At 39.7% G+C, this 19,994-nt stretch overlaps 1 protein-coding gene across 3 annotated transcripts in view; it reads right to left on the bottom strand.

Annotated features, from left to right (window-relative positions):
- The window catches only part of Mad (Mothers against dpp), a 126,821-nt gene that overhangs the window by 94,668 nt on the left and 12,159 nt on the right, over positions 1 to 19,994 (bottom strand). The window lies entirely within an intron of this gene.

Below are 19,994 nucleotides of genomic sequence, written 5' to 3'. Positions count from 1 at the left end.
GTAGTAGTAGTTAGCACCAGTAGTAGTAGTAGTAGTAATAATAATAATAATAATAATAATAATAATAATAATAATAATAATAATAATGTTATTGCTTTTACACCCCACTAACTACATTTGTGGTTTTCAAAGGTGCCAACATGCCAGCATTTTGACCTGCAAGAGTTCTACCGACATAAGGCTGATACATCTGAGCACCTTCGAGTACCATTGGACTGAGCCGGGATCTAACCTGCCACCTTGAGTTCAGAAGGCCTGTGTTTACCCCCTGAACTACCCAGCCGGGTTCTCAAAGTGTCTCTTGAGAAATGTCACTGCAGTGTAGTTGCTACAGCAACAAACAGAGTTTGGATTGAATGTTTTAACAGAGAAAGGAAGGTAAGTGGGCAAATATTAGTGCAATACATGAGCACAATTGTGATTTAACCTCACACAAAAAAAAACTTTAATACCTCTGAGTCTGCTTGTATCCAACTCTTGGATAAAAGCTAGCTCAATATGTATTTTACTGTCATTAAGAGCAGTGTGGTTTTGAATTTCTGAACAGTACAAACATAACCCCTCCGATGCTGTCTGATGAAAGTTACGAGCAATTTGCTTTTCATTTCTGGAATCGTGCTTCATCTAGGCTAGTTAGGCAACTGCAATTAAACTCTCAATTTTCACTGTGTCCCATTCACTCACATTTGTCCCCACCAGATAGAATTTCTGCTCATTACGTCTTGATGCTAACAACTTTTAATATACCATTCAATGTTACATTATGCTTTTTCACATATTTATCCAATTTTGATGTTCATCAAGAATTCTCTTAAAAATACTGATCCATAATCTATAGAGAAACTGAACTTACAACCAAGACTATTGCGGTGTTCTGAAGCTCAGGTCATAACTAGATGCTAGTGACCAGCAACTAGCTGACTAGTTAATTACACACAAGGGAGCTTTGGACATGTATGCTTGAATCACAGTTTCCTGCCTAGACAATTATTCTAGAAACCATGACATGACAGTGCAGCAGCAAATTAAAAAGCCATTGTCAACTTGTAATAAAACTGCCACAGAGGTATCCATGTTTGTTTAGTGCACAATTCATTAAACAAGAAAGTTATTTTCGTTGGCACAAAGTAAGTTGGCCGTGCGATTAGGGTTGCATAGCTGTGAGCTTACATTCAGGAGAATCTCACCAACAGCAGTCCTGAAGATGGTTTTCCATTGTTTCCCATTTTCACACCAGGCAATTATTGGTGCTATTCCTTAATTAAGGCCAAGGACGCTACCTTTCCGATCCTAGTGGGATGAGTGAGAGGGCAGAGCTGCTTCTTTTTGCCTCCTCTACTTGGGCAACTTATGGTTCAAGCAGGAAGTATTACCTCATGAACTATGTTAAAGAGCACAAATTTGCCCATTTGCACGTGGTTTGTGTTCAATAGTTAACTAATGAATGTTGCAACAAACAACTACAGTGTCAAATGTAGGAACGACAATCTACCTGAACGACAAGAAGGAACTCTTAATATCATCTTCAAAAGAAGATTTTCCCATAAAGCCATCAAGTTTTAGTTGAATTCAACACTCCACAAGTTTACTTGTCAATTCGCTTGCAATACCTGAGAAGTCTTCAAAAGTTCTGAAAATCAATTAAAACATGTTCTAATTGATGAAAGAATTGCGAAGACTTTGACAGAACTGACCGATGATCAATGATTTTGAGACTGTTAATCAAAATGGTCTACTAGTATAGTATAGTATAGTAGACTGTTAATTGAAATGGTCTACTAGTATACGAGGTACGGCAATTAAATAACGAGACTGATGTGAAAAATGTGATTTATTGCAAACAAAGTTACAATACACTTTTATACCCTTAAACATACTCCCCTCCCCTATCTATACACCGTTGCATACGTGCTTTCTACTGTTCGAAGCAATGTTGTAGGTCATCCTTTGTCACCCTGCGCAACAACCCTGCCGTTTTTACTTTTACGTGTTCCACAGACTGAAAATGTGTTCCCTTCAATACACTTTTCACTTTTGGGAAGAGATAAAAGTCACACGAAGCAAGATCAGGCGAATAAGGATGATGTTCTAGCACAGGAATGCACTTGTCAGCCTAAAACTGCTTCACAGACAGGGCGTTGTGGGCTGGTGCGTTGTCTTGGTGAAGACCAATTTTGCAGAAACTTTTCTTATGTTTAATTCATCATGCAAAATTTGTCTCGCTGTCCCTTTGTTAATGTTTAACATGTCGGCAATCATCCGAATACTCAGACGTCGATCTTTCCGCATAATTTCGTTGACTTTCTGAACGTTTCCTTCACTTCTGACAGTCACAGGTCGTCCGGGAAGTTCATCATCTTCAACCTCTTCCCGACCTTTAGAAAACCATTCGTGCCACTCAAACACTGGCGACATAGCATTGTCACCAAACGCCTCCCTTAACATCTGGAAACATTCCGTGGGCGATTTCTTTAATTTCACTAGGAATTTCAGGTTAATGCGCTGCTCGAATTTTATGTCCACCATGATCGCAGCACGACTACATAACAGCATCCGCTACAACCAACAAGTCTCAAAAGCAAACTAAAGCAGGTAGAACGACGAAACGAAGTGTGCTTGCTCAGGAAGGATCAAGGTCAACTACATTCCAATGACAACCTCTCAATAAAGTAGTAAGTATAAATAACCACCTAATCGATACTTTAATAATGCCTCAGGCAAAATTGAATAAAATTAAAACTTACAGGACATGTTTCGACCACTTAGTGGTCCTCTTCAGCTGTATAAATAAAGAACTGAAAAGAAAAACATTGACAATAAGCACAAATAAAAGTTCTTTGGAGACTCCTTTGATAAAAATGGTGGTCGTCAGAATAGGTCATCTTGCCTTTCGTTCTTGTTTGGAAAAGATGTTTATTCTGTGCTGTCTAGAGGGTCTGTCTTTGAGCGCGACCTGGTGAAGTAACGATGTGACAGCGCAGAATAAACATCTTTTCCAAACAAGAACGAAAGGCAAGATGACCTATTCTGACGACCACCATTTTTATCAAAGGAGTCTCCAAAGAACTTTTATTTGTGCTTATTGTCAATGTTTTTCTTTTCAGTTCTTTATTTATACAGCTGAAGAGGACCACTAAGTGGTCGAAACATGTCCTGTAAGTTTTAATTTTATTCAATTTTGCCTGAGGCATTATTAAAGTATCGATTAGGTGGTTATTTATACTTACTACTTGATTAAATATCGATACGGTCATGAAATGGACAACTTGTAACCTCTCAATATGCGACCACGGAGTAGGAGGGGCGCAGTCTCGTCATTCAATTGCTGCACCTCGTAGTATAGTATTTATTGAACATAACAGGCGATTAGCCCCAATACATGCTCACAATGCCCCTTTCCATGCACAAACACTAACAACAAAATAACAGAAACATGAGACTCCTTGGGCATGCCATGAGGTCCATCAGGTACTCTGGAAACGTGACACTCCCAAAGGAAGGTCACCACGGCAGTCATCCTCAGTCCCTACATGCCACGTCCATCGTCTCCATTTAATATTAAGAAACAAAAGAAATAAAAAAATCAAAAGATAATAATATTATGAGAAAGGAACTACTACTACTACTACTACTGTCCGGCCGCGCCATCACCCCTGGTGAGAAAAGGGCCACCCTCCCAGCAATGGCACGACCGGCCCTACCTGTGGGGCCCAAAAGAGGACCCCAGCTACCCCTACCAGATAATAGTGCAGTTTTCTCACCATTTCATTTGCGGCCGGCCACGTGGGGCTGAATCTGCTCTCGTCCTGTTCCCCGCCTCTCTCACTCCTCATCCCACATGTATCTCCATCATTCTCTGGGGTAGGCCCGTCCTACCCCATCCTCTTACGAGTAATGTCTTCCTCTCCCTTACCTATTTACTACACATAAATAGTGAGAAAACAGCACATGCCCACCTATATACAACTAAGTGCCATCCTGCTAACGTACTACAATTAATAATAAAATAATAATAATAATGAACAAATAATCACAATTAACTACCAGAAAAATAAAATAATTGAATACCCTACAATTCCAGTCCTAAATAAATCCAATCTAGCCCTATTCTATCCTTAAATTCTACACGTAGCAATTATATCAGGTCGTTGAACCAAAATCTGCCAACATCAGGTTTCATCAACTATAAGCACATGCCCTTGCCTGCTTATCTACTGAGTTTGCATTTCTTGTCCACTAACCTACTCTGGCTGAATTCTGGTACACTGTTAGTAAACAGTTACACAATCACCTGCCGTATCACGATCAAGGCCTCCTACAATTACAAAATTAAATCAGCACCCTAACTTAGAACATTACTCACCTTCCTTTTTTCGATGACTTAACACACCTCCACCTTTTCAGCCTTTACACATCCACGTATTCATCCTATGCCTCTTCCTCTCTCAACTTTCTCTCACACGCTTTTTTAATGGCACATAAGTACCTGTTCATCTCTCCCTCATCTTTCCATTGCCTGATAAACCACCTTATAATATTCCGCTCATCCCCTTTTCCTAATAATTCACGATGTTTGGCACTCAATAGACTATTCCTTAATTTACTAGTTTCTTTACACTTACCAATTAAGTGAAAATCGTTGCTTACTACCCCACATAATACACATACCGTCTTATCTCTACCCTTTAACCACCCCTTGTTCTTGTGGAGTCCCATCAACCACCATCCCACCCCTGTTTAGCCTATCAACATACCTAATATTTATCCCAGTTACTTCTAATACTTTATTCAAAACACTGAGGGAACTTCTTAGCCTAATTTCTTCTAATAATCTCTGCCTTTGCATATCTCTAATTCTCCTGGAAAGTACCTTCCACCCTCTGGCTTCTGTCTTCGACCAAACCTCAGCCCACATCTACCCCAAACCTATTTTCTCCAAATATCCTTTAATTTTTTCTAGCCAGCATCCCTTATGCTCTTCAGTTGTTGCTTGTATGCAGCTTGCAACAATTTCCTACCTTCTTCTCTTTTCAAAATCGTGCAATATTTAACTATTATTTTCACACACTCAACTTCCGTATCTTCCCCACACATTAATTCAACCCCTGCATTTGCTGTTCACTGAGGGAGCCGCACCACCAACTTACCAAAATCACTAATAATTTGTTTTAATTCCACTCTTCTTTCATCCAACCCTCAAACTTCTGCCCCATACATTACCCTACTGAATACAACCGATCTTAAAACTAAACTCAAGGTTTTATAGCTAATACTTGGAAATTTAGCCAACAGGTTTTTGACTGAGGCTAGGGCGGCCATCCCTTTACTTCTCGATCTAGTAATTTGATCATCCCAAGTCCCTTTTCTGTTAATAATCACTCCTAAATATTCCAACTTGCTTACTTGTTCTACCCTATCTCCCTGCACCATCCAATTCCCATCTTTCCTCCTTCCTTTGTGAGCCTGTGCAACTAGCACTTTGGATTTGTTCCCGTTAATTTTCAATGCCCATTTCTTTGCAAACTCCGACACTGCACATAAACTTTTCTGCATCCCTCCTGCCGTTAGAGTCATCAATATCACATCTGCAAAGATCAATCCCGGTACCTCCAACCCATTAATCACCGGCACGGCCCAGTTGTTCCCCCCGTGACCATCCAAGATATTGTTAATAAATAAAATAAACAATAAAGGCGATAATTTACACCCCTGCTTTAAACCCACCTTAGACTCTATGGGTCTACTCAACCTCTCATCTCACAATTTTACACAGCACCTAACCACCTTATATATCGCCTCCACTGCCCGTATCATCTTTTCCGAGACCCTCAACCTACCCAATTTCTCAAATAGAGCCCCTATTCACCTTATCAAATGCCTTTTCAAAGTCAATTGCCACTACATACACTTTACCTTTTGGCACACTCACATATATCTCTAAGACCGTCTTCAGTATCATTATATTGTACACTGTTCTTTTCTTTTTTCCTAAATCCCCCTTGGAAATCTGGCAATACTTCATTTCTTTTGGCCCATTCACTTAACCTGTTCGCTAAGACCCCTGTATAAATTTTACTTAAGGAGTCTAACAGAGATATACCCCTATAATTATCCATACTGTTCTTGCTACGCTTTTTCTTATATATTGGACATATAATCCACGTTTCCCACTCCTTAGGGTACTTTCCCTCATCAAAAATCTTATTGAACAATTTGACTATGCCCTCTCTCATTGTCCCATTTTTGCTAATTTCTTTCCAAAATTTATTATTGACACCATTGCAAATCCCCTCCCGCGACCTGTCCAATTCCTCTTATCACTTCTAGTGTTTAATCTCTTGTAATTTCTTTGTCTAGTTCGTATATTGCAGCTCTTCTATTCCTCCAAATTGCTTCTTCCCCCATCTCACCCACGCTCCTCCTCCTCATCTTCAACTTATCGAATGCGAACTAATGTTCACAAAACTGCTTCTCAGTATCACATCTGCAGTTAATACAAGTGGAATACCGTTTGTATAGAATGAAGGCCATAGACTTCACTGCACCTTTCACATGTTTTAAATATGCAACAATAACCTTGTGACATAGAAAGGAGCTTCTGCTCTTACAAGAATGTGTTAAGTGATAATCGGAGGTCTTTCGCGCATGATGATTTGAAGATGAATCTTGTCATACTCTTCAATTCAATCCGTGGAGAGGAATGAAAAAGGTATGGCAGTTTGCACTATAGGCCCTGCCATGATATATTTAAAGACATCTACCAAATTCGTTTTGTGGTGCTCAATTTTAACGTTAACGCATTTAATAATAAATGAAATCTGGGCTTGAACGTTCCAAAAACGTTAAAAATAGATTTATTTCTAGTTTTCTCGTATTTCAGACCACCACTACAGGGTGCAAACAAATTTTGACTTTCAAAATGTTGTGCGATCTGATAATCTAAATACAGGTAATTTATAGCTGTGTATTTACAAATGTTCGATAAATGAATCAGGGACAATAGACTGTGAATAACTGCTACATATATGTATGTTCAGAAAATTAAGATGAAAGTAAGAATAATTAAGGTAACAAATATGTATCAAAGGAATTGCCCTTTAGATTTATAATTGATTAAAGATGCCCATTTTTAGATTAATCATTTCCAGTCATATTTTGTAATATTTACGTCATATTTCTCCACTTTTGAGGTCATATTTCATTACTTTTGAGGTCATATTTGCTTGCTTATTAGGGCTATTTTTAGGTCTTAAACATCCGAGCCCTATTTATCAATATTATTTTCCTCTAACGCCCCCTCCCATCCATATTTTAGTAAGTGTAATTCTTCTTTTAGTACTATATCCTAATCTCCTTCCACTTTCTCTGTCCATTTGTACTTAGTACACCCACTCCCTAGTTCATCCCACATCTTAACCTCTTTCTTGGTATACTTCTCCTTCCCCCCTTTTAACCCTTAACTTGGCACAACAAACTTTTAATCCGAGATTTTTGCCATATACAAATATTCTTCATCTTGTGTGCTCTCTGATATCTATTAAAATACTTAAAAAATATTTAGTTGGTTTTCATAGTAAAAATCTACCAAAATATATATGTATCCCTTTGGATACAGTGCCAAGTATTCTGATACTGACTGTCACTTTATTATGTATCCATATGGATACATTGCCAAGAATTACATAAACATGGAAACTATAAATTCTCAGTCTAAAGGTAACAATAAACTTATGTTAAAAATATTTAATAACACATGAACCCATAATTGATTGTACAGCTCAGCTCAGAATAGTTTCCTCTGATGGAAGTGCTAAAAGCAGTTCTTGTCCTTGGTTACGCACAGTCTTGCCCGACACTTGATGCATTCCATGCGGATTTGTCCATTCTTGCAGTAACGACAGCGCCCCTTTTCACAATGTTGTGGACAGTGCTCTTGACAATCATAGCGAACATCTTCATCGACTTGAGTCCTCGGGCATTCTGTTGCAGGTACTGTCGGTGAATGATTCACTGAATGCTGCTTGCCATCAATTTCTCAGCAATGTTCCATCGAAACTGTTTCAACGAATCATTTCTTATGTTTTTTTCCTACAATCGCGTCTATACATACATTAGCCAGGCATTACACACACACACATATTTATGATTTAAGCGAATATGGCAAGGTACCATCAATGAGTTTGTAATGCAGTCCGGTATAATGCTATCAACTTATCTGCAAGATCTACCCTTCCCATAAAGGCATTGTACTCAACCACTATATTGGGGCAAGGTACATTGATCTTTGCACGAGGTTCTACACACTGCTGCTGCATCGTCTTGACTTGCGACTGTTTTGCCCCTCAAACGATTGCCTCTTATTGTGCCCATTGACAAAATTATATATTTTTCACGAAGTAAAATCAAGAGCTCAAGTGACTAAAAGAAGTTGTCAAAGAAAACAAAGGAACATGCTTTTCTCTGTATAGAGCTGCATAAAGCTACAACCACTTTGCCACCAAGACCAAGGAGTTCCTCAGCATCGCTGAAGTCATGCTGACGAAATGTGTCCTCAATCCCGTACAGTTAGATGTCATAAATCATACCAGTAATTCCTGCTCGTACAAAAATCTTGAGCCATTTATGAGGTTTGTTTTTTATGTACTGACGTCTGCTCCCTGCTCGAGTACCCTTGTAAGAGACCTTCATTTCGTCAATGCTCTACTTCACTTCTTCTTCCACAGCCATTCTTGACAACCGTTGATGAAGAATTGGCCTTAGGATAGTTTGCCATCATTCTATCTGAATGTGTGCGGAATTTCTGAAAGAAAGAAAAAAGTAAGAAAGAGATTTTAGCACACTACGTGATAAAGAACTCGATATGTATCATATAGCTTGCACAAAGTACGTAGGAACTTCTCTGTGACAGCAAACTAGTGTATATAATAAATAAGCTACTGCACAGTACGTGAAATAATGAAGAAACATGCATTCCCTTTCTAAAGATATAATAATAAAAATCTAACATGTGATAATTTTATTATATGAACATATGAATACATAAATATAAAATATTATGAATGTCTACTGTCTTGGCAGCGTATCCAATTGGATACGTTTGAACCAAACATTATATGTCTACTGTCTTGGCAGTGTATCCAATTGGATACATTTGAATTTCTTCCTGTATCTCAAATACTACTAATAATCATTTATTTTTAATCATTTACCTACCTTCTTAATATTATTATCATTGCTGTCTTCAACATAATCACAATAATATCTTCACCAATAATGTAATATTGCCTTGGAAACAGCAACAATATCTAGATGAGTTGACTAGTCAGCGCCATCTTGTAAACTAATGTTTATTACTTTCCCGTTCATTAAAAGTAGTTGCCATGTGTTTCAGAGCGATTTGTAATAGTCATGGAATAACATAGGAAAGTCAAAGAATAAATAATACCATTTTTATAACATAAAATAAGTCAAATAGTTTTGTGTATCCATATGGATACGGTGCAAAGTTAAGGGTTAACAGCACCCACACTGGGAAATGGTGTGATTTAATCCAGTCTCCTACTTCCATCCTTTCAATATCCTCTAACACTCCTTCTGAGCTTAGTATTATGTCACTCACACTACCTCCCTGCTCTGACACATAGGTCAATTTCCCAGTACTGTCACCCTCCTCCCAGCCATTCAGAATATGTAAGTTCCCCACTGCACACATCTCTAAGAACTTCTCATCATAGCTGTTTATGATTTTATCCTCACTTCTCCTACTTTTCACCATACGCCTCCCTTCCTTCCTATTATATACTGGGCTCTGTTCCCATATTCTCGCATTCTAATCTCCAAATAGCAACATGTCTTCCTCTTCAGCAAACTTCTCTCTATCATACTAATATCCAACAATACATCTTCGAAAAGATGTTTATTTGTATATATGGAACTCCTAGGATGGCAATATATGAAAGCTAGACTTATTTTCTTCATCCTTCCCTCTACCCACCCCCTATTAAATCTCATCCAGATAGCTTCTTGAATGTCTGTCTCAATATACTCTACTAGTTCACTTATTTCTTCCTTGATTAAAACTACCAGTCCTCCTGGGGTGCGACCCTTATTCCTCTCTTTTCTTCCGTATTTATATTGAACCACAAACCCGTTCCATGATATCTCTTTCCCTGTTTCCAACCATGTCTCCGAAAATGCCACATCAAAACTTTCTACTACTTCCTTAACCTTATTATTTCCTAATTTGCTCAATAGCCTTTCAATATTCACACATCCTATTTTCCAATATAGTTATAACTTATCCTCCCTCCCTTCCAAATTTCCTCTCCTCTTCTTACTCCTTGTAGCTCTAGCCCCCACACTCTCTGTTTCAATTTCTCATTTTTGTAGCATTCTTTGCCGTTCACTACCCCCCAGTACCCTTGCACACTTTACCCCAGAAGGCTTTTAGGCTCTTGCTTCTTCCTCTGCTAAGAACGGCATTACCTTTCTGTCGTTCACTCTTCTCACTTCCTTTCTTGCTCTCTAAACCACTGCACTCTACCGCTAACAGATCTTGCAGCTCTCCCTCACTCGCCACTACACTGATCAAATCTTCTGTATCCACAATGCATTGACCACTTCTTCCACATGGGTTGGTTTCTACTCTTTCCTCCACTTCATCCCTAGTTGATCCTGATTCCTTCCTTCCATCCTGAACTTCCTTCACTCCCACCTCGGTACTGACATGCTCATCCATCTCTTTCAGCTTCGACACTGACTGCTCTTTAACCCATCCTCCATTCGTCACCACTAGTCTCTGACCTCTTATGCGGTTTTCAGCCCTAGCTGTCCCGCTCTCCAAAGATGTCTGTTCAAAATTTTCATATTTTCACCAACTTTTCCCATGTCCCTTTTTACAGATACTTTCTCTCCATGTAAATTGCTGCCGTTCCTTAGTACAATTTCTGCCATTAGGGTCAAGAAAAGCTTTACCCTAATTGGTCTTCGTCCTTTAGTCTTGCCCACTCTCTCCAGATCGTCTATGTCCGCTTCACTGAACTTTATCTTAATCCTATTCTGCATGACATCTACCACCTTATAAACTAAGTCAACCTTGTCTTCCTTCTCAACTTCTTCCACACCATATATAAATGTAGCTTTCTTCATTCTCTCCTGGCTGTATCCCTCCGATTCCTTCATCTTCATACCTCCTCTTCTAGATGATTTACCTTCCCTCTTAATAGCTCAATTTCTTTCTCGTTGTTGCACGTTCTGTTATTCGTTCCTTCATGTTCGCTATCTCTTTTCTCCGCTCTTCCATCATGTCCTTTATTTGTTGCACCTTGTTTCATTGGCAATTTTCTTGAATAACTTCCCTCATTAACACCTTAAGTGCTGCCAAATCTGCCATGCTGAACTTGCCACTGGTATTTGGGCCTGGGTTTATTACACACACACACACACACACACACACACACACACGCACACACGCACGCACGCACAATGACCAGTAGCAACGCTAACACTCCTGCTACCAGAACCGTTTCAACCATTTTCACCACCTCTTCTCTTTTAACAAGTCCATTCCTGACCTCCTTCCTCTGCCAACTCCCAATCACGACCTGGTACTGCTCAATACCAACCATGTACACGGCACGCACTGCACAATGCGACCTCGCTTGCTCACGCTAGACTGAAATGGTCTACTAGGTATTTTGCCTCCATTTCTGAAGACCATCATTCTGCTTTTGTCCTGTAAATATAGAAGCTATTGCTTTGACACCACTTTACAATGCTATTTAAGGCACTCTAGTTTGTGCAGGTTGGCTGAGCTAACTATTATATCATCTGCATAGGCAGAGACGTAAATGCCTTCCCTATCCTTAGTTATTCTTAATATTTCCTTGGACGCTAGTCTGAATAATAGTAAGACTCGTGGATCTCCTTGAAGCACACCATTTGCCTGCCTTATTGGCTGTGAGATGGAGAGACCATTCAATATTCTTACAGTTTTGTATATTTCCCTGATCACTCTGGTCCATACATTATCTCTTCCTAATATTTTTTTCAAGTCTCGATATGATTAGTCATCTGTCCAATTGGTCTAAAGCTTTTGTGAAGTCTATAAAGATGGCATAGAAATGTTCTCTTTTCAAGTGCTTCTTTTATGCTATCTAGTTCTACTGCCATTAGTGTATCTATCGACTCTGAATCCAAACTGAGCTTCAGGAAGTAGCTTATTCTTTTTATTATTAATTTTGTGAATATTTTAAAAGAGCATTTTCCAATTTGCTGTATGATTTAAAAACACAACAACTGAATTGTAGGCCAATAATGGGAAGGCAGCGAAAATTATTCAGTTTGTCGTTGGTTCTGCTATTGAAAAAAATCAGTGGATTCACTTTATATAACTTAGGCTATGGCCACACATGCAAGTTTTCACACAGCTTGAAATCATAACCTGCCCATGGCGACACATGCGTGTTTTTATGTTGCAGTTCACATTCCGAGTGCATAATAGAATAACCCATCACGTGTGTGCAATAGAGTTGGCTAATGTGAATATGCTACAAAACAATGACCCAGCGCAATCAGCTGTCTCGATGCCTTGACACATCAATGCTGCTCTGTTTCGAAGCAGTGAGATTGTTTCGTGTGCCGTGTAGCGTGAACAGAAACTCCAGTCGTTCCGTACATGTAAGTTACATCGATGCTTTGAAACAGTGACGGTGCTTTGCTTATACCCTTGCCTCAACAGAAACAATTTGTGTGACACTGCCCCAAAGATGTGCCGACACTCGTTAATAGAAGCTTCATATTCTAAATCGCGAGTCATGTTACTAAACGAACAATGTACTCCGCAATGTAAAGTCTTTCTTTTTACACAGAAAAAGGATATTATTGTTCTCAAAGCAGGGCCATACTACAATAGAAAGATGCTTCCCTTTGTAAAGGGCAAAAGTTTTGAAAATTATGTTTTTAAACTTCAATTTGAAGTAGATTTTTAAACTGGATTAGGTTAAGTCTGTTACTGTACATATAATACCGATCTTGGACTCTTCTTAGATTTAATTACTTATAACATTTTATAATCATTCAAATTAATTCATTTAGTCTGTTAACTATTTTACTATGCTCTCCAAACCAGTACAGGTTGCTTGGACGTAAAATTCCAATTTCGGACTCTTCATAGATTTTATTGTTCATTTAATAATTATTCAAGTTAGTTCACTTAAAACTAATATTTTACTGTTTGTAACTGGATTAGGTTAAGTTTGTTATTGTACATACAGGGTGGTGCACGAAATGTCATACATCAGAAATGTTTTATAAAATGTGTAAACCTGGGCTCACAACCATGTCCTTTCATGAACAGAAACCTTATTTCATGCGTGATCCGACAGGCAGCAACACATCTCGCGCATGCGTACCCGGCTGCCAGTTATACAGCATGGCGGACAAAGGGAGATTGACGCATGAACAGAAGGTGAAGATAATGTTGTTTATACTGAAACAAGGGCGTAGCTCGGACCCAGGAAAGGTTTCGTGTTCATTTCTGTACTCGGTGGGCCCTTGCCGGCAGACGGTATACAGACTGACTAAGCAATTTGAAACAGAACGCAACATACTCAACAGAAAACGGCCCCGCCTCAAGCCGGTCCACTCACCGGAAAATGATGCTGCTGCTGTGAGAGCGGCTGTGGCTCGGAGCCCCTCCAAATCTACCAGAACTGCATGTGTTCAGCTGGGCATCTCTCGTCGGTCAATTCAGAGAATACTGAAGTCTGACCTTGACGTGTTTCCATACAAAATGACAAATGTTCTGGACTTCCTGAATGAACATTTCGGGCCCCGTGTGATGTCCCATCGATATCAAGAGCGTTTTCAGAGCGGCTCAATCTGGCCACCACATAGCCCCGATCTCAATCCCTGCGACTTCTCCCTGTGGGGATAGTTGAAGGAGACAATCTACCGGCTTAAACCAGAAAATGTACAGCAATTGCAAGCGGCCATTGTGACTTTCTTCCGAGGGTTGAGTGAGGAATTGTGTCTTAGAGTGATCGCGAACATGCAGGTTCGTCTCGAAGCTCTTGTAACACCGAAAAGGTGGACATATTGAACATGTCCTGCACACGGACTAACCATGCACATGTCGGTGAATGTTGTAACGCCATCTTGTATTCAATATGTTGTATATTACATTTTCTATAAACAATATCCAGTGTATGACATTTCGTGTGCCACCCTGTAGAATACCTATTTTGAACTCTTCTTAATTTCATTAATCATTTTACAATTATTCAAATTAGTTACTGTTTTAGTGTGCCGATTGCTTTTAGTATCATTATTAGTGTCCGGCGCCATGACCAAATAGTTAGCATAATAACCGTTGGTCCAGAGAGTCTCGAGTTTCATTCCTCGCTGGGCATTTTAACCCTCATTGGTTAATTCCAATGGCTTGGAAGCTGGGTGTGTATGGCGTGTTCATCATTAGAATTCACCATAGGTAGGACCCCACCCTCATAAATGTGTAGGTCGCCTATACAGCATCAACTCAAAAGACCTGCACTAGGCCTCTTCGGAGGCCACACACCATTATTAATCATTGTAAGTGTTTAATGAATAAGCACACACATTACTATATAATGGTACTATTATACTGTACATCATCTATTTATCGTACTGTACTTTCAATATTTCATGAACTTCATATTTTATCGTTATCATAAAGTTGAACAGTTTATTCCGTGAATTAAACTTAGCTATAAAGCATGGTCCACGTTTCACCACGCCATCGCAAAACATGGCTTCCCTTCCAATCAGAGAGAGAAGTGCACAGTGCTTCAACACACTGCTTCACCATGCCATCGCAAAACACTGTTCAGGTACTGTGCATAGCAACACTGTTTTTTTCTTGCAGTCCGAGATGAAAGTGCACCGTGTGCCGACACACTGCTTTGAAGCAATTTGCCGTGCCGTATCAAATGTTTTAAAACAGTCCGCAGTGTCACTCTGGCCATCTCTAGTGTGCAACTGTAGTAATTATGAACAAATTCCATTAAATAAGATTTTTACTACTTGTTTAACATGGCACAAACACATCTAAAGTTTTTGCCGACGGAAGGATGGGAAAGAGCTAGGAAAGGTAACAGCCGTGGCCTTAGTTAAGGTACAACCCGAGCATTTGTCTTGTGTGAAAATAGGAAATGACGGAAAATCACTCTTCAGGGCTGCAGACAGTGGGGTCTTACCAGAGACGTATATGCCCCCTCCCTTATATCTTTACCACAACCCATGTGGAGAGATCTGTACTCTTTATTTACAATCCCATTTATGTGATTACCCCAATGAAGATCTCTCCTTATATTAACACCTAGTGATCCCCATAAGGAATTTTCACCCCATCAATGCAGTAAGTAAAAGTGAGGGGATTTTTCCTATTAGTAAAAATCACTAACTGTCGTTTAACCCATTGCCATGCAAATATTTTCCTTGAGAAATATACCTTGGAATGCGATTATTTTTTCTACATTTTATGTTATGGATGCTAAAATGGTTACAAAAGCACACTGCATCAAACTAACAACATTCTGGGTTAGAGTTTAACTTACTACAACCATCCACATGGAGGGCAACTTTGCATTTGTTGCACTAGAAGCAAGATTCCTTCCGGATTCCACACTCAAAACAGACTTTACATCTCTTTAATGTGGCTGATTTACTTGCAGTAGGAACAATCGCTTCAGTAAAATAAGCCCAGTGCCTTCCCTGTAGTCTCATTGGTGTGCAACCTTCAGATGGACCTCCTATAGTGGCGTAATCAGGAAGGGTGACATCTTCCAGAATTTTATTTGCATATGTATTAGTTTCCTTGCAAATCCCCCCCCCCCCCCAAAGTGTCAGTAAGGAACCGACTCACGTCATATTCTGTAGCATTATCACTCAGACGCCTCCTGATTACAGTATTTAGCTCCCGAACAAATGCACACGCAATGTCTTTCGGAAAATTACTGGCCAAAGTCAATTTTCAATTGTTCGATGCGGTGAGGTTATGTACAAAGTTATCTTCATCCTCACTATCACATTCACGAGCGGAGTCACAGTTCTCAGATGCACTGTCACTGCTAAAACTACTATCAGATAATTCTGAGAATTCTTCATCACCACTATCAAACGGAAATTGCAGAGTTCTTTCCTGTTCCTCCTTGCGATGGTTACACGACATCATGCTCTGTGGTAGCATTCGTTCCATGAACAAGATGACCAAATTTACAAGCAAAATAAACATTGACAAAATAGCCTTCGGATATTAACATTGTCATGTAAACCCACTAGAACTATTTAGGAACGTAATTCTAAAGTACAACATCACAACTGAAAGAAATCGGTAGCCAGACAGGCGTATTTCCGACTTGAGTACATGGGGACGGTTGTACCCGTCATTGCATGTTAATGAATGTGGAACTCTTGACAGCTGTTCCCGTCACTATACCAGAATGGGTTAATCCCGTTTATCATCATTGCCTGCTGTCCATCTCACAACATTGTCGACGTCTTTTTGCAGTGGCTCACAATCTTGTAACTTATTTTATTACTCTATAGGGCATACAGAATAACATCATCCGCAAACAGTCTTATCTCTGATTCCACTTCTTTACTCGTATCATTTATATACAACAAAACAAAGGTCCAATAATACTGCCATGAGGAATTCCCCCTCTTAATGATTACAGGATCAGAAGCTTCACCTACTCTAATTCTCAGAGTTCTATTTTCTAGAAATATAGCCACTCATTCAGTCACTCTTTTGTCTAGTCCAACAGTCCTCATTTTTGCCAGTAGTCTCCCATGATCTACCCTAGATAGTACAATCGTGATACAGTCCATTTGACCTCCTGAATCCAAGATATCTGCTATATCTTGCTGGAATCCTACAAGCTGAGCTTCGGTGGAATAACCTTCTCTATACTCCGCCATGCTTTACTTCTAAATACACGTTTTGGTCGATTTTGGCTCTATCTGATAGTTATGCCCTGAAACATAGACATTCAACCCATCTCAAGCTGCCATTTATATCGACTTATATCGGCAGAGTGTGATCTCGAAACCTTGTTGCCAACTCTAATATTTACATCCACCACGTGGTTAACCTATCTCGCTCAGCGTGTACGGTATTCGGTGCGGTTCGCGATCTTTTGCATTTTTCTTCGGTAATTAGTGTTTTTCATATTAGTCTTTATCTCTCTAGTACAGTAGAGCGTAGCTTACAGTTTAGCATAGCATAAGTTAGTACAATACAGGTTTAATAGTTCAGTGTATGTATAAAAATAGCTGCAGTATTTTTATTTAGAGTGTGTCCCTGTATTGGTTAGTGTACTTAGTTCGTGCGAGTTTCGTATGTCTCAGTGCAGTTCGGGTAAGAAAGTGACTCAGAGATCAGTGGAGAGTTCCCTTTGTAGGCGATAACCACCTTACTGTGCCAGAAATTAGCAGTGAGTGATATGTTATTTCCTCATTCACTTCTTAGTATCGGACGTTGTTAGTAAATGTAGTTTTTGTAAATTTGTTTCATTCCCGATTCATTAGCTTTTCTGAGTCCAGTATTACATTTTACGAGGGCTGATTATCGCGGACGTATTGCATCAGCTGTACTCGTGGCGGAAACGCTCTGGAAACAGAGGCAAGGCGATGCTCATTTGTTTTGCAAAACGTCAATTTAGAAGTAAAGCCGTGCGGATTATAAACCCGAACTGCCTTCTATCAAACCAGTTATTTATTTCACAAACATAATGTAATCGAAAAGAATCCCTTCCCAGAGCTTACATAACGCATGTCAAACTTACTAGCCTGTAATTTTCAGTTTATGTCTATCACCCTTTACTTTATATACAGCAACTCTCCATTCATTTAATATAGCTCCTTCATGCAAACAATAGTCAAATAAGTACTTCAGTTATGGTACTATATCCCAACCCATTGTCTTTAGTATATCCCCAGAAATTTTATCGACTCCAGCTGCTTTTCTAGTTTTTAACTTGTGTATCTTATTGTAAATGTCATAGTTTACTTTTTCTTTCTTTTTTTTTTTTTGCTATTTTCCTTACCTCGCACCGACACAGATAGGTTTTGTGGCGACGATGGGATAGGAAAGGCCTAGGAATGGGAAGAAAGCGGCCGTGGCCTTAATTAACCCTAGCATTTGAATGGTGTGAACATGGAAAACTACGGAAAACCATCTTCAGGGCTGCCGACAGTGGGGCTAGAATCCACTATCTCCCGAATGCAAGCTCACAGCCATGCGCCCCTAACTGCACAGCCAACTCGCCCGGTCTAAAATGTCACTGTTATCACAGGTAAATTTTAGTCACCTCCTCTATCTTGACATTATCCTTGTAACCAACAATCTTTACCTACTGCTGACTGAATACTTCTACCTTCTGTAGATCCTCCCATATACACTCTAAACCAAACCCCACGGCACAACAGCCCCGATGGGCCATGGCCTACCAAGCGACCGCTGGTCAGTCCAAAGGCCGGCAGGTTATGAGGTGTCGCATGGTCTCACCGTCAGAAAGCTCCTCAATTGTAATCACGTAGGCTGTGTGGACCTCGAACCAGCCCTCAGATGCAGGTAAAAATCTCCTACCTGGCCGGGAATCAAACCCGGGGCCTACGGGTAAGAGGCAAGCATGCTACCCCTACACCGTGGGGACGGCCGCATATACACTCCCCTTGTTCATGAATAATTCCTGAAATGTCCATCTTGGAACCTCTTTCTGTCTTAATGTATCTATACGTACCCTTCCATTTTTCACTAAAATTTGCATCACTGCCAATTATGCTTGCCAACATGTTATGCTTAGCTGACTTCTTTGCTAGATTCAATTTCCTAGTAAGTTCCTTCAGTTTCTCCTTACTTCCACAGCCATTTCTAACTATTTCTTTCCAACCTGCACCTCCTCCTTAGTCTCTTTACTTCTCTGTTATAATACAGTGGGTCTTTACCTCTCCTTACCACCCTTAAAGGTATATAACTATTCTCACATTCCTCAACAATTGCTTTAAACCAATCCCATAGCCTGTTTACATTTTTATTTACCATTTTTCCACTGATCATAGTTACTTTTGAAAAACTCCCTCATGCCTGTTTTATCAGCCATATGGTTCCGCCTAACTGTCCTACTTTTACGACATTCCATACATACATACATCATTATAGACTGTTATGCCTTTCAGCATTCAGTCTGCAAGCCTCTGTCAATTTAGTAAATGTCGCCACAATCCTCAATTTGCAACTAGTGTTGTGGCCTCATTTAGTTCTATACCTCTTATCTTTAAATCGTTAGAAACCGAGTCTAACCACCGTCGTCACGGTCTACCTCTATTTCTCTTACCCTCCATAGCAGAGTCCATTATTCTCCTAGGTAACCTATCCTCCTCCATTCGCCTCGAAGCCGGTTTATGCGTACAGCTTCATCCATCGAGTTCATTCCTAAATTAGCCTTTATCTCTTCACTCCGAGTACCCTCCTGCCATTGTTCCCACCTGTTTGTACCAGCAATCATTCTTGCTACTTTCATGTCTGTTACTTCTAACTAATGAATAAGATATCCTGGAATCCACCCAGCTTTCGCTCCCGTAAAGCAAAGTTGGTCTGAAAACAGACCGATGTAAAGATAGTTTTGTCTGGGAGCTGACTTCCTTCTTACAGAATACTGTTGATCACAACTGCGAGCTCACTGCATTAGCTTTACTACACCTTGATTCAATCTCACTTACTATATTACCATCCTGGGAGAACACACAACTTAAATACTTGAAATTATCGAGCTGTTCTAGCTTTGTATCACCAATCTGACATTCAATTCTGTTGAATTTCTTACCTACTGACATCAATTTAGTCTTTGAGAGGCTCATTTTCTTACCATACTCATGCACCTATTTTCAAGTTCCAAGATATTAGACTGCGGGCTTTCAGCACAATCTGCCATTAAGACCCAGTTGTCAGCATA

The sequence above is a fragment of the Anabrus simplex genome, chromosome 9 (genome assembly GCF_040414725.1).
Source record: "Anabrus simplex isolate iqAnaSimp1 chromosome 9, ASM4041472v1, whole genome shotgun sequence".
In the NCBI taxonomy this organism is placed as follows: Eukaryota; Metazoa; Arthropoda; class Insecta; order Orthoptera; family Tettigoniidae; genus Anabrus; species Anabrus simplex.
Note: the sequence above shows the minus strand (reverse complement) of the source record. Positions and strands in the feature narration are given on the sequence as shown.